The sequence below is a fragment of the Lepisma saccharinum genome, chromosome 13, assembly GCF_977018435.1.
Source record: "Lepisma saccharinum chromosome 13, izLepSacc3.1, whole genome shotgun sequence".
Lineage (NCBI taxonomy): Eukaryota > Metazoa > Arthropoda > Insecta > Zygentoma > Lepismatidae > Lepisma > Lepisma saccharinum.
The window spans coordinates 67,401,114-67,416,185 of record NC_139241.1 but is presented as its reverse complement, the minus strand read 5'-3'; the positions used below and the strand labels follow the sequence as shown (position 1 = coordinate 67,416,185).

Sequence of the window (15,072 nt, the reverse complement as noted above, 5' to 3'; positions counted from 1 at the left end):
CACCGAGTCATGTGTGTGTGTTGTTCACGGAAAACAAGAGTGGCACATACAGTCGATGTTTGTTAATTTTAGTTTCGAAGCAACTTTTGTTGCATTCCTCACTTGTGTTGGCGCTGCAGTCAAAGTGCAGTTCGAAAGCTTTCCGCTTCCAGGCTTCAAGACCGCACTGCGAGTATGCTCTCGAAGTATGCTCGCTTCAAGTATGGTCTTGCAGCTTTCGGACACAGCCTTTGTTTATTTTTATTTTTGCGTGCTCGAAATATACACACATGCTCATGGGCGTCCGGAAGGGGGGGCAAGGGGGCCGTTCCCTCCCTGGAAAATGAAAGTCAACCAAAAATTATGTATTTCACACATATAATTTCATTTTAGCCACAATAATATGTGTTAATTATTGCATTAACACAATAAATTCAAATTTAAGCAATGTTATTAGGGAACTACACTCTTTTGGGGGAAATGTGACTTGTTTGCCCCCCCTGGGAAAAATACTCTCATGTTTCGAAGATATTTCGCATTTATATTAAGTAATGACACATTTTTTTAAATAAGTTATGCGCCGAAAGTACTTCTCAAATGTTATGTTTCAGGAGACAAAAAGAAACACAAATATATTCCGCTTGACATTCATGCGGGTTTTGATGTGTTGTGCGGTTGGCAATACTGTGGATTTTCTCAGTGTCTGCGATGTAAGCAGCTCGGCGGTTGAGGCAAGACTGGCACGGAAGATTCTGTGCTCAGTTCCCGCGCGGATTGATACATAAAACCTGCTGCAAGGTTAACCTGACGCTTGGCTTAGCTCTATTCTGGTGATTTTTAAGCTGGAATCTAGCGCCTTAGTCCGCTGCAGTGTTGCCAGGTCTACTGATTTCGCAGGAGATTTCCTGATTTTCAGCGCGATCTACTGATCTCCTGACAAGTTTCAAGAAAATGTGGAAATCTCCTGTTTTTTTTGCTTTCTTAAATATTTATAATGAACACTTATTAAAAAAATCGAAAGTTGATTAACAATTTACATATTCAGCTGGTGGAATGCAAAGACCCATGAATATCCCCCAGAGAGAGAGAGAGAGAGAGAGAGAGAGAGAGAGAGAGAGAGAGGTTGGGCAGAGGGTCATACCAGGCTTGATGATATTGGGAAAGACGCACGGCTTTAAGCTCTTTGTGCATTGGGACTCCAAGAAGACGGTGTCCAAACTTTCCCCCTGGTGCGGTTTTTGTCAAAGGGGAGGCAACTGAAAACTGGTTACAACTAAATGCCAATGTTGCCACCCACACATACAAACAAGTATTCAATTTTTATAGTAGTGTTCATTGCAAGCAAATGCTAGATACAGGTTCAGGTTTTTAACTCTGATAAAAAAGGGAGTCCACATTACAAATGCAGCCAAAGTTTATGGTTATAAGAGCTCTTAGTAAACTGTCGATTGATTGATTTGGTTTATTTTTCTGCGCATTTCTTCCACTTTTGGCTAATCGCGAGGACAAGGATGACTGATGATAAGATGAAATTAATGAAGGGACAACCATGCCCAGGCCGAGATTCGATCCCGAGACGGGATCCCTGATGTCATAGCATTGTGCTAACCACTCAGCCACGGAGGTCGGCTTAGTAAACTGCTGTTGCAAACTTATACGTCGCAGTTTTATTTCTTCTTAATCATCTCGTAACTTAGAAATAATAGTTCATGTTTTTAGAGCGTTGTTTTTTAAAGCTATTTCTGAGCGTAACTACCACTACAATTGCTCTTATGTCCATTTATACTCAATCAATACTGTGACGGTAGAAATTCTCTTTCCCGATTTTATACTAGGTAATCCTCGAATGTAAAAAGCTGATTCAATTAACATTTATATTGTCTGGAGTAACCGCGGAAAAAGTTGAAGAAAAATCTGCGACTTGTCTAATACTGGGACACGGGTTCGAATCCCGGACTGGGCATGGGAGCTCTTTGTGAGTGTCCCTTCATCGATTTCACATCTTTACGATTAGACGAAAGTGGCAGATGCGAAGTAAAATAGAACCAAATCAATCAACCAATCTGTCCAATACTGGTTGGTTACCTTCCGTGATTGAAATAAAAGTTTTAATGCGAGGATATTTCGGGGGTTCAGGCATGATAGCCCTCCTCCATTACCATTAATGTGAGTACGCTTTGAATGTGTTGTTAAAAAAAATTACATCCTGTAAGTTTGACTAGTTTTAAATATAAGCAATCTAAGGTGTTATCAGGTAGAGTATTTGAAAATATGTATCCCCGAATGCGTAGTGGCTGAAGCTCTAAATCTTAGTTAACACAAAAATCACGAAATGTTTCCATAAAGTTTTAAACGCCACGCACAGTCAAAACCATTTATTTTCGAATATTTCTGAGAAATGAACAGAAAATGGAGGTCGGATTTTTTCCAGTAATGTCACAGCTTTTTGCAAAGTGTTGGGGCAATGCCGGCGATTAGGGGGGGGGGGGCAATCCTTGCACCCACCTCAGTTTTGGCACCCGATCGTCGCCACTGGTTGGGGGAAACTGTACCTTTACCTTAGGTCAATTAAGGGGGTGGGGTTATCATACCCACAGATCGTACCCTTTGAAGTGAAAATTCATAATAAAATTTCTATTGACATAACAGTAATAAATTTATCTTTTGACATCTAAAATTAATAATTAACGTTCAATAATGATAGTGGAAAGCTTTTCCCACTCTACCCCCCCCCAAAACGTTGATAATCCGCTATTATTAGTTCTTCTGATTTTTTAAGCAGATCTCCTGATTTTTCAGGGGACGATCTCCCGATTTTTGAAAATCTGACCTGGCAACGCTGGTCCGCTGGCACTTGGCAATCCTGGCGGTGCAAAAGTTAGGCTAGTAATCTGTGATGGCGGCTACTTGGAATTTCATGTACGCAAGAGCAATTCGGTTAGCCTAATATTTAAGGTATTTATATATTTCGTTCGCGTTTATGGTGTCTTGGAAATTCGATATATCTTTAATTGAAATAGTGTGATGCATTTGCGTGATGAACTTGTAAGAACTGCGAAATAGCTACACGTGGAGTCGTCAAATCTGAAAGTTTTGCATTTCGCCCAGGTATTTAGATTTGAAATTTTTTACTACCCTTTACAAAACTAAAATCGTGTATCTTGGTTAGGGAATCTTACGTGAATTACAGGTTCAGTGGTTGTTGGGTTCGTCTAAATGATTTTATGCTTCTCGGGCGATATCGTAAATTTGTAATGTGTGGAATTGTATTTGGTGCAGTTTATCCACTGTACCCCCTCGATAACAGATAGTGAAAACACATTCCACTCGTTTATTTCCTAATTAATTACGGTATAATTTAACAATACAGGGAATTTCTCCAATTTGTTTGAATTTTCGGTTACTTACTAATGTGGGTCTCCTAATCACGAATCTGCACTTAAAATTTGGCGCTCACGTATAAATTTGGCGCTTATTTGGGGGCAGGTGAATCCGGCCACTTTCTAACATGCCCTTAACAGGGAGTCTATGGATATAGGCGGGAAGGCGGAGCGGAGGCGGGGCCGCGATAGCGGTTGGGGGCGGAGCCCGGAACCGGCGGGAAATTTGGAAATCGATTATTTTGCTATTTCCACGTGTGAGCGCCAAATTTTGACTGCAGATTCGTGATTAGGGGGCCAAAATTAGTGAGTATGCCGAATTTCAAACAAAATGGAGAAATTCCCTGTATTGTAAAATCGCTCCAAAAAAACGGTCACACGTCATCTTGTTTCCAAACTTATTAACCAAAAATGCTGCACAAACTATTCACAGAAGGTTTTTAAGCGAAAATTGATCCACAAACCATTCATGGAAGGTTAGGTTAGGCAAACAGAAACCATTTGCGGAAACGTACGTTCTTCAGTTACAAAAACTTTTTTTTTTAAAAAAAATGTGAATACACGTGAAAAAATTATCCGCAAAACAGATAGGTAAGTACAAATGTCAAAAATTGACGAAACTCAGAAGTTATAGGTGTCCGAAGGATAGTAAACATTTACCCGTATCTGCTTCGCGGAACATTCCTGAAGGTGTATCAACGTTGTTTTGATGAAATTAATTGCAATTTTTCACATTACCAGTAAGTCTTTCTGATAGCCCTTTTCTCTTGCCTGAGACGAACTAACCTAACCACGTGCCAATGGTTCGCAATTATTTCCAATTTCTAGATCCTGATACTAACACGACACCAAATTTTAACTATGTTTCCTAACCTAACAGAACTAACCTATCCACGTGCCAATGGTTCGTGGGGCTAGCTATTCTCCGTCGGAGAATTAATATTCAACAAACAACATGAATTTCAGCTATGAAACATTCCCACATCACACAAAACACCTTCCCGATGTTCGACAATGCTACAGGAACTTATTACGGTAAGTAGTTTCTTCTGTAAAAATAAATAAATGTGTCCGAAGGATAGTAAACAAGTACCGCATATATACACCTATATAAGGCTAGAGTCTAGTTTACGTCCTTCTTGCGCACTCCTTCTTGCCCGTTTACAAAACCGTGCTAGCAGACAGCCGGTGCTCCGGCATCCGTTGGGTAAGTAAGTTTTTCTTTTTACACTTTCTGTCTAACCATTCATGGGAACGAGGTATGCCTACGAGGTTAGGTTAGGCCTATTAAGTTAGGTTCCATTAGCACTCATTTCACCCCTAAATATGTGCTTCATCATCGAAAAATGTCCTTAGTACGATCAATCACGTATATCCGGACAACATCGGTTTCTCTCGATTTTCTCCTCCAGGAAATATTTCCTCGCCTTGGGATTTACTTTGTTGAATTTCTTATAAAATAACTTTTCCAACGATATGTGACACGTATTCCTTAGGAAAAAGATGTAAACTAGACTCTTACCCTATATAAAAAAAAAAATCAATTTGCTTTTTCTCAAATTTCCAGACGTGACCCCCAGTTTTTTACAACAGATCCGTGATCAGGAGGCCAAAATTAGTTAGTATACCGAAAATTAACAAAATTGGAGAATTTCTCTATATTGTCAATGCGGTCCGAAAATTAAATTGGAAAAAAAAAACCCTCTCACACGTCATCTTGTAAAACTACCGCATGGTTGCTACACTAACAGGGGGTTACATAATCCAACGCACAGAACATTTGATTCACGTAGTCGACAGTAATGGTGGCAAGAGCTATCGTGCATCGGAGATACATAAATGTAGAAAAATACATGATTTACCGGCTGAATAAGTTCAACGAAGGGAGAAAACACTTCCACGAGCTTCCTGAAGTCTACAGAAACTCAGTTACGTAAGTAGTTTCGCCTGTAAATTTGATGAAAATTGTTCTCACTATACCATACTGTTGCCACTTTTTTTTAATAGACAGATTTCAATGTTTTATGTAATGTAAAAGTGATTCCAGCGATAGGAAAGCACAAATAACGGAGATATTTTTTGCCTCTTTTTTTAATTGAAACTGTATATACACTAAAATAGCGTAAGAATACGCCGAAAGTAACTATCAGTACCAAACCTAACAATCCTAACCTAAGTACGTAAAATTATAGCTGCTGTTGTGGAAAATCGGGTAACAGTTCAGATTGTTTTATGATTTCTCCTAGCAAAAAAGTAAAAGTAAAGTGCTCCCCTGTGCTTATCACTATGCCATGAAGGCGTCTAGGGGGTGTGGGAGTAATGCCCCACACTTTCTTGATCCGGTCGTGAGTGGGGGTGATGTGATCAGCATCACGTCCCTGACTTCCTTTACCCCCCCAGGGTTTCCCACAGGTACCCATGTTATTCGACGCTGGGTGGGCACTGGGACCGCTTCCAACGTTAGAAAAGTTCCCGGATTTGAACTGGCTGGGATCGAACCCGGTACCATTGGCATGGTAGTCAGACACGTTACCGACTGAGCCACCGAGCACAAAGACTAATTATCGTAGAATTTTGAAAATCATTGTGACAACATTTGAACCTTCCTTAAAGTAATGAGCACTGTTTGGACTCGAAAGAAAGGTTATTTACGTTGAAAAAAAAACAACTTGAAAATTACCTTATGCACTTCTCATGAACAAGATATTCTTCGTCAACAAGCGACAATAAATATCGTAGAATCATGGGAATGAATGTAGAAGTACATTGGAACCTTTGTAGAATGCATTAAGGGAATTTATTTTAACGCTAAGGGAACCTAACCACGAAAGCATATATTGAACAAATAGCCATTCTTTTGTAACGGACGTGACACGTACACAACGTAAAAGTATTAAAAAAATACACTAATTAAGATTTGTATCCATTTTAATTATTGAGAAAGGTTGTACTCACTGAAATGTACAGTCACAAAAATTGTCATGCCAAATACTTAACTGTATTTGATTATATCTGAAATGAAAGAGGTGTAACGGTCGTGACGTGTAAAACACCCTGTAATGAACATAGGGTTGGGTTTTCCATAGTTTCTGTTAATTGGACAGACAAATTAACTGGTAAATATTTGTTATAGTAATGTTAATATATGCTCTTTTAAGACTATAAAGTATGACCTGTTAAAAGTTTTGATGTTTTATTGAAAAATGTTTAACTTTGTAACGGACGTGACAAAGGATTTGTAACGGACGTGACAAAAAAGTGCATCATTTATAATGACAGTTTTTATTTGAAAAAAACACTAATATTATGTAATACAACCTTGTACATAATAATAATATAGTTATACATAGTTGCAAAAGTTTAATACTACAATTCTAGTGAATTAACATTAACATAAAAGAAACAGGTCTGGGAAAGAGATTAGGCTACATTCTGCTAGTTATGGACTAATTCTCATTTAATAAGCAGGTTGAGTAACAAAAAAGACATTACACCTTTGTGGACACTAGGTCTATAGACTATTTATGTTTTTCTCAGCACAGGTCGTAAATTATCACTTTTCTGTGTCACAACATACTTCATTCAACACCTCCTTGTTAGTTTTTGGAAAACTGGCTGGTACCTTAGACAGTGTTTCAGTCATAAAAATTTGCATGCTTAATGCAAACACACACTGTGTGAGGCATATCACTAACCGGGAGCACATGTTTTGGACGTAAGCTATAAAATTTACTTTTTGAAATTTGGTCATGTGGATACAGCAGTTTATATTCTTCATAGGCCTCGCCAATAGCCATTACCATGTGTCTCAGTTGGTATAAACTGCGTTTACCAGTGACAGGGTCTTTCACTGATTTCACGTCTCTTTTCCAAGATGCTTGACGACTTATTTCATTGCACGGGAGAAACTCATTCACCCTTTTAAGACAATCTGATTGAATCTTTCTTGGTCCAGTTCTTAGCATTCACAATATCCTTTTTTAATTCTGAACCTAAGTCTTCTCTTACCAGTTTTCTAAATATTGCAACCTTCTTAGTAGGACTGTTAGGTAATGCGTTTTTTATTCTCTTTACTGCTTTGCCATTTGTTCTTGGTCTTTTGTATGAACCGAGCTCACTCTGACCACCATTTTGAATAACCTTCTTCCTTGCTCTATACAACCGCTGTCGTTCTTTATCTTTCTGCCTTTTTTCAGCTAACAGTTTTTTATCTTTGGTCAATTCATTTTTTTCCTTCTCTCTTACTTTCCTCTTCCTCAATTTATCTTTCTCCAAATAAGCCTTTCATTGCTCTTGATTCTTTTTTCTCTCTTCTCTACATTTAGCCATTCTTGTCTTGTTGGGAGTGGGAGCCATAATCTGAAACAAAACAATAAATTTAGAGCCAAATAACCTAAAAATAAATTTAGGGCCAAATAACCTAAAAGTAACATTTAACATAAACATTTGTTGCAATGTTGAACATTTATATTATTGTCATGCCTTTACTAATAAGTTTCTGTTAGAATTGTGAAAAAACATGTTGAAGTTGGTCAGCTCCAGCTGGTTTTGTTTCAAATAGATTTTAAACATAATAAAAGGTTGTTTTATTATCAAAACATGTTAAAAATAGGTACTATTGCTTTTCATTAACAGTTTAATACCATTTTGAAGTATGCGGAAAGTTTTATTTCTTTATAGCATAATGGAATCTGAAGCTCTGCTATTAGTTGCACATGGTGTTTATATCTGAGTGTTGTTAATTCAGCCTCATTAGTTCTTGTATCCTTATTTATTAAACAACTTATAGTTTTGAGTATATAATTGCATTTTAATTTATAGAAATATTTTTTAGGTTAGGTAGGCCTATCTATTTTATGAGACATTTTAGTCCTATCTTGTATGGTCTGAAAACTGAATTAAATCTTATCTCCCAACAACAAATAAATTTTGAATTACATAAATAAAGAAAATTTAGTTCTACTGTTACAGAAATACGAAAATCAGGCCAGAAATATGGACCCTGCTCTAAAAGTAATTAAATGAGAGGAAAATAAATATGAAAAACAAGCAAGAAATATAGTATTTTTTTTTTGTCACGTCCGTTACAGGATTTTCACAGGTAATGCTATTTTATACAAAACAGAAAACACTAGAAATCAATAAACAATGCACATAACCCCACTTCTACCAAGAGTCACTTACATCACATTATTAGGGTTGGTGTGATATAAACTTATTCATGTTTTTTGTAACGGACGTGACATTTGTTCTTCGCCTTCTTAATAAACAAATAAACAGCTTAATACTTACATAAATCAATAACTCTTGAGTGTAAACAATACTCCAGACATCAATATTTCTTCATATAACTGAGAAGAACAGCTCACTGGATGATTTGATTATGTTCAGCTGTTTACAAAGCAGCTGATTTTAACTAACAACTGATCACATCTCAGTGTTCCAACTTCAATGTAAGGAAATGTGATGAAAAATAAAATTAAATAAGAAATAAATGCTTGAAATAGTTATTCTAGATTATTTGCTGCTTAGCTATGCAGTTTATATGATATTTTAAACAGTTTTCAATTTTCGCTATGAGGTGTATGTTATAAAAGAATGGCTGCAAAACCTTAAGTAATCGCTAAAACTCCGCAGTATGTGTTAACAGACGTACATCGAAATGGAATCATGTAAAAATGCGTTTGTAGCATGATGAAATCGCAATAAAACAAAAGGAATTTGGGCTGAAAGTTATTTTGGATGCTACGTTCACTTGCGTGAAGCCTTTGGCCTGTTCTGCTTCACAGTAAAGTAATGTGCTAATGTAACAGACGTACTTTACTTCACAATAACACATTTCCGAGCTAGAATCAACTGAAAACGTTCATAAAACAAAATCTTCATGAACCATGCAAGATATTTTACTTTCTCTAGGGGGTACAGAGGGTCAAGGGTACCTTGTATTTTTACAAAGTAGCATTGGCGTACGGTAACAGAGGAGATTTTTAGAGATCTACGTGCTACGAAACTTATATTTTTGTAATATTAAAATTCCTTACCTACGTAACGTCATTACGGTTTTTCAGGGCTTCAAAAATAGTGTTGAGCAGGTTCTAACATGCCTATAGAAAAGGGTGGGTAGCCGGAGTGGGGGGGTAGGTCAATTACATGGAAGTAGCATGGAATCAGGGACAATTTTTATGATTTTTTTTTTTTAGCCCTGAAAAAGCGACTGTTATATATCTATTGGTACGGGTGCAGGTGGCTGCTACGGAACTGACATGGCCGCAAGTAGACGTCCACCTCGCAACTTTAAACAGCTGCATCTCCACTTTAAATGGCTGTACACTCGTATATATATGTTTCTGCGCTCCAGAATTTTGTTTTTCACAATTTGCCACACACAATCTTTGTAAAAAAAAAAAAAAAATCCCTAGCGAAATCGAGGGTGGAGGATTTCACGATGGGCCCACAGCCCCCAGAATAAAAAGTTTTTTTAATTTGTCTCTCTCTTCAAAATTATCTTTGATTAGTGGCTATTTGAAGGGCGAAGGATGTCTTCACTTTGAATGTATGCAAAAATTCCTTGCAGTCGATCACCCTCATTCATAGATGATGATGTTTTGTAAAAAAAATCATTGTTTTGTGTCTACTGAGCTCCAAAGCATTTCATTATTAAATGCTACACTGCCATTGGCATTATACAGTACAAAATAATCCCTGTACGTAGATATTTAACCATAAAGTTTGCAACGCTGCTTGCTGATGGTACTGTGATTGCTTTTCAGCCCCTGCCGATTAGGAGCAAAATACACCCACATCACCATAAGATGGGGTTTCCATCTCAAAAAGTAACCCCAAGGGTCCCGGGTTCGAATCCCACTCGGGCTTGGTTGTTTGTGAATGTCCATTCGTCAATTTCATCACTCATCCTCATCTTCGCAAATTAGCCAAGACGCTCAAAACGCGAAGTAAAATAAACTAAATCAATCAATCAAATGAAATCAAAAAGAAACTGGCTGGGTGAACTAAAGTTCATTCTTTTGAGATGGTAGCATATAATTATACAAAAAAAATAAAGTAAAAATGTATTTTGCAACTAATGTTGTGGGTGACCGAAGTTCCTTTTGTTTTATTGCAATTTCATCATACTACGAATGCTATTTTTACATGGTTAGATTTCAATTTACATCTGTTAACACATACTGCGGAGTTTTAGCGATTACTTAACATTTTGTTCAGTATATGATTTTGTGATTAGGTGAGGTTAGCATTAAAATAAAGTCCCTAAATGAATTCTACTAAGGTTCCAATTTACTTTTACATTCATTCCCACTAGTCTACGATACTTACTGTCGCTTGTCAACGGAGAATACCTTGTCCATGGGAAGTGTGCATGCTTGGTAAGGTAATTTTTAAGTTGTTTTTTTGAACATATGTAATTTTATCCAAATTTGTCCAAAACGAAACTTCACAGAGCTACAGTATACTCAGCCTAAGTCAGGTGTGTCCTTCGTGTCTCCCAGTCGGCAAAGTTCTGCCACACCACTCTTTGCTCATCCAGCTCAGAAGTCTAGCCAATGGCAGACCTTGCATTAGTCACGTGTTTGTTTCAAGTCTACAGGATGTCACAAATGAGTTCCTCTACACTATATGCTTACACATAGTATTTGTTAAAGCACCTAACACTATCAGGAAGGTCATTTATGCTGAACAAAAGGAGATAAATCCCCGCTGACCCCCTATGGGGTTGCTGTTAAACTGTAATTTCAGTTCAACAATCAAAATATTGAAGGTATTATTAGTATGTTGTAATGTAATGCTTAACTTCTGCAGTTTATATTTGTAGTGAAATATTTCTAATGGTGAAAATATTGCTAAACACAAATGGTTTTTAAAAACTTTCATTTTCCCTTTTATTTGAAAACACATTTTAGGTGCAAATGAGACTTTCATTTATCCGTACGTGGGCAAAAGGTTAAACATGCATGTTTCAAATAAAAGCCTGAGCAAGTTTACAAAAAACAGTGACATCACTTGTGATACCAGAGACATGAATCATTCCAACATTTGATGTACATACCATACCTCCAGTTATTGGTTTAGATTATATTGAGTATGATCAAACTGCAAGTGGCTTAGAGAGTAGCCTAAAAAAGTTTTGTACTTCCGCAGCAGTAGAATCTCCAAGGAAAAACCTTCGTGGGATTGGAACCACATAGCAGCCTAAGGAACAGGAAGTTTTCCGAAGGCAACAGAGGAGAAAGCTGAAGAAGTTATACTGATGCCTGTGATGGAGATGTTACATTGGGAATTAAATCACGGTAAGTCATCTTTAACCCTTAAACGCATAGCGTTACCATATGGTAACACTCAACATTCGCACACTTTCGTGCTAGAGGCTTCTCTATATTCAGTGTGTATGCAAACCTAGTGCCAGAAGTCGCTCAAGGAAGCATAAAGCTTGCAATTGAGACCATTTGTTTCGGTCCAGGTAATGGCATTGTTGCAAGAGGATGTATTTGTTTTGACCTTCGATTTTTTGATTCAATATGGCATACGCTGGAAAGTAAATATAGTGTTTTTATCTGATTGTCTTTCATTATGTAGTTCTGAATGTTTTCAGCATTTAGTAAACACATGTAATTAAAAACGTATGAAGTTTTCTGTTCAAGAATTTGCATCACTTGCTCGATTTTTGCTCATAATGGTGGCGTTACCATATGGTAATGCTATGCAGATACAGTAGCTACAGGCCTTTTCAACAATTACTTCATTTATTCTTTTATTATTGCATGTAAACCAAGAAATTTAAGTTGTAAAGCCTCTGTCGTCTTTTGTATGGTTTATTTTTTTCTATTGCTTATAGTTTAATTTTATTTTAATAACATAAATAATAATAATAAATATATTAAAATAATAGTAATAATAGATGTCCATTTCATGAAACATTTTGTGCCTGTACAGTAGCTCAGCCTTGTTGAGTCTGTCATCCCGTATTATGGAAAACATTCGTGCAAGCTATTATTACAGGTAAACCTAAAAGATTTGGTTATAAAGCGTGTGTGGTGCTTGAAAACCTTCCGTGGGTACCTCTTTCGTTTTGATATCTATCAAGATAAGAGTATAAAAATATTCCACTGACATTGAAAACAAATTTAGAAAGACTGCAGCCCCTCTCATCCATATGCTACATGATTTCCGAGACAAAAATTCTCCCAGCTTGAATTTTGATGGAAATCGCTCAAAACTATATGACATCATTTTGTGTTGCACTTAAGGGAGCTGGGTGGCCCATTACTACAACACAAAGGAAGGTTTTGAAAGATGTGTGGTATGCTGGTGGTCCACCAGTAGTGTTCTCATTGGACATGTCAAATATGTGGTTGGACTTCGCGTTCCATGTTTCATACGTTTCTATGACAAGGGCCTCCCCGATGGCATAGTGGTAACGTCGTCATCTTGTAATCATGGGGTCCCGGGTTCAATACACGGTGGAGGTACATGTTCCGATCTCTCTTTAAATTGTAGGTCCAGTCCCGATTAGCTATTCTGTGCATAAAGTGGACTTAGAAACTTCAATTCAACTCAATACAAAGTTTCTATGACAAGTGAATATTCAAGAATGATAAACAATATGTGAATATAGTGTAATCATTGTTTACTAAATAGATACCTGAGCAACTTTAGCTCAGAAAATGTGAGATTAATGTACAATCTATCTATAATATTTGTATTATTTAAAAAAAATAATCAAATTTTGAAAGCAATTTTAAGGTATATTGAAAAATTCCCAAGTTAAGTTGTTAATAAATCAATTTGTAGGGGTAAACGCATAGTGGTACCGTTTGGTAACGGGGCATATTTCGAAAAGGGAAAATGAAAATTTTCAAAATCACTTATTAGTACATCAGAACAGATATTAGACTAAAAACAAGAAAAAAATAACAAAAAATAATTCATGCGTTTAAGGGTTAATGCATAACTTGAAATTGGGGAAGTACAATGTGCTATCAAAAAGTTTTTATTTATCTATGTTTACACACTATAATCTTCAAAATAGTCACCTTGCACAGCAATGCAGCGCTCCCAGGTTTCCTGCCACTTCTGGAATGTGTCCTAGAAGCCTTCTTTTCGAAGCGTGTCAAGCACCTTCTGCGATTTGCGCTGGATCTCCACAATGGTGTCAAAACATTTGAGCTCGATCTTCATATTCGGGAAGAGGCAGTACAAATGCAACTAATTTTATTTTATAGCCTTTCAGAACATACTTTAAGCTTAAATTTTAAAAAAGAAATTTGCATGATAACTGGTATGCCTTTTACTGATAATGCAATTTTAGTAACGTTAGACATTGACATCAAAAAATCAACATCATATACATTACAATGATTTTTTCTGACACTCTGTGCAAAGGAAGCTTGGTAACAATTTTTTAAATGGAATATAGATATATCTATGAATTTTAGAAAAAAAATTCAAAGTGATATGTCGATTTGACTCTGAGATAAAACTTTTTCTCTTAAGCACTGCAGGGTACCACCATGACCTCGGCAATGACCTATCTGAGCAAAATTCTAAAACTTAAGCCTCCTGTTTCTCCATAACTGTGAGCTCTACAGAGGAAAATTTTTGCACGTGTTCATAGCTTGATAGTATTAACAAATACAGCAAGTTTCATTGAAATCTGAATCGGTGGGTGTGATTTTGAAATTTTTGTGGGTGATTTGATGTGAAATTAGTTTACACTAATCTCATTCTCCACATTCCCAGTTCTTTTTGCAGTTGCATGTAGATGACCTTTCCCCTTTTTAAGTGATTTCTACTGCAGAAACTTAGAATCTGAGAAAAATGCAAATAAATGATGTGGCCAGGTGTTTCTATTTTTCAAGGATGCTTAGTTCCATATACATACATAGTTGAAAATGACGGACTCTTACATGTATAATATTTTATTTTGAATTAATATACATCTTAAATCTTTCAAATGTTTTATTTTCCTATCCTTTTTGGAATTATACATTTTTTTCTCGGACTCTACTACCTATTCGAGCCAATCTGGAAATCACCTGGCTTCGATATTCGCCGCCAGGAAAGCTTCAAGAATTATTTACTTTATTATTGTTAGTTACACACACAAAAAACAGTGGAGTAGAGGAACGGGCATTAAAACACACACAATTTTTCATTCATATATTAATTATTTCCAAAGAAAGAAAAATACAGTACCATCCCATATTTGAAAATAAATTCATCACTGAAACACAGTTACTGACTTCCTTATCTAGTTTTTACATTTCATCCACCAAATCTTTGTGCTTTCTTTCTTACATTCATTACAATGTATTTGTAAATACTACACAGGCTTCAAATTGCAGAACTCCTATTCATCAAGTTATTTGGGTATGTCAACAATCTATCATTGGTTTGAACATTCATGGTTTTGGCATTGATGTGATGGTATATGAAGAGGGGGGCACTTGCCCCCCTAATACTCTCTTAGAAATTTAGTGTAGAGGAATTTTATCGTTATTAAACAATATTATGCTCTAAAAAGTTAAGTTAAGACACCCTGTATTTTATGTTATAGTTGCAGAAACTGAGATAAAAGAGAAAATAGAAATTTATGTAAACATTTTCTTGCAGGTTATTGAAACTGAACCCCTGGAGTCAATTTTTACCCTAAAAACACTTAGTCCAGCATCAGAGATAGCTGTACAGATGGTATTCG

The 15,072-nt window shown here is 36.5% G+C and overlaps 1 long non-coding RNA gene across 1 annotated transcript; it reads left to right on the top strand.

Moving 5' to 3' along the window:
• Positions 1-2,852: 2,852 nt before the first annotated feature.
• Positions 2,853-15,072, top strand: LOC145997397 (uncharacterized). The gene is made up of 3 exons (XR_014442894.1): positions 2,853-2,934; positions 11,517-11,665; positions 14,988-15,072. It is a non-coding gene; the product is annotated as an uncharacterized LOC145997397 (long non-coding RNA).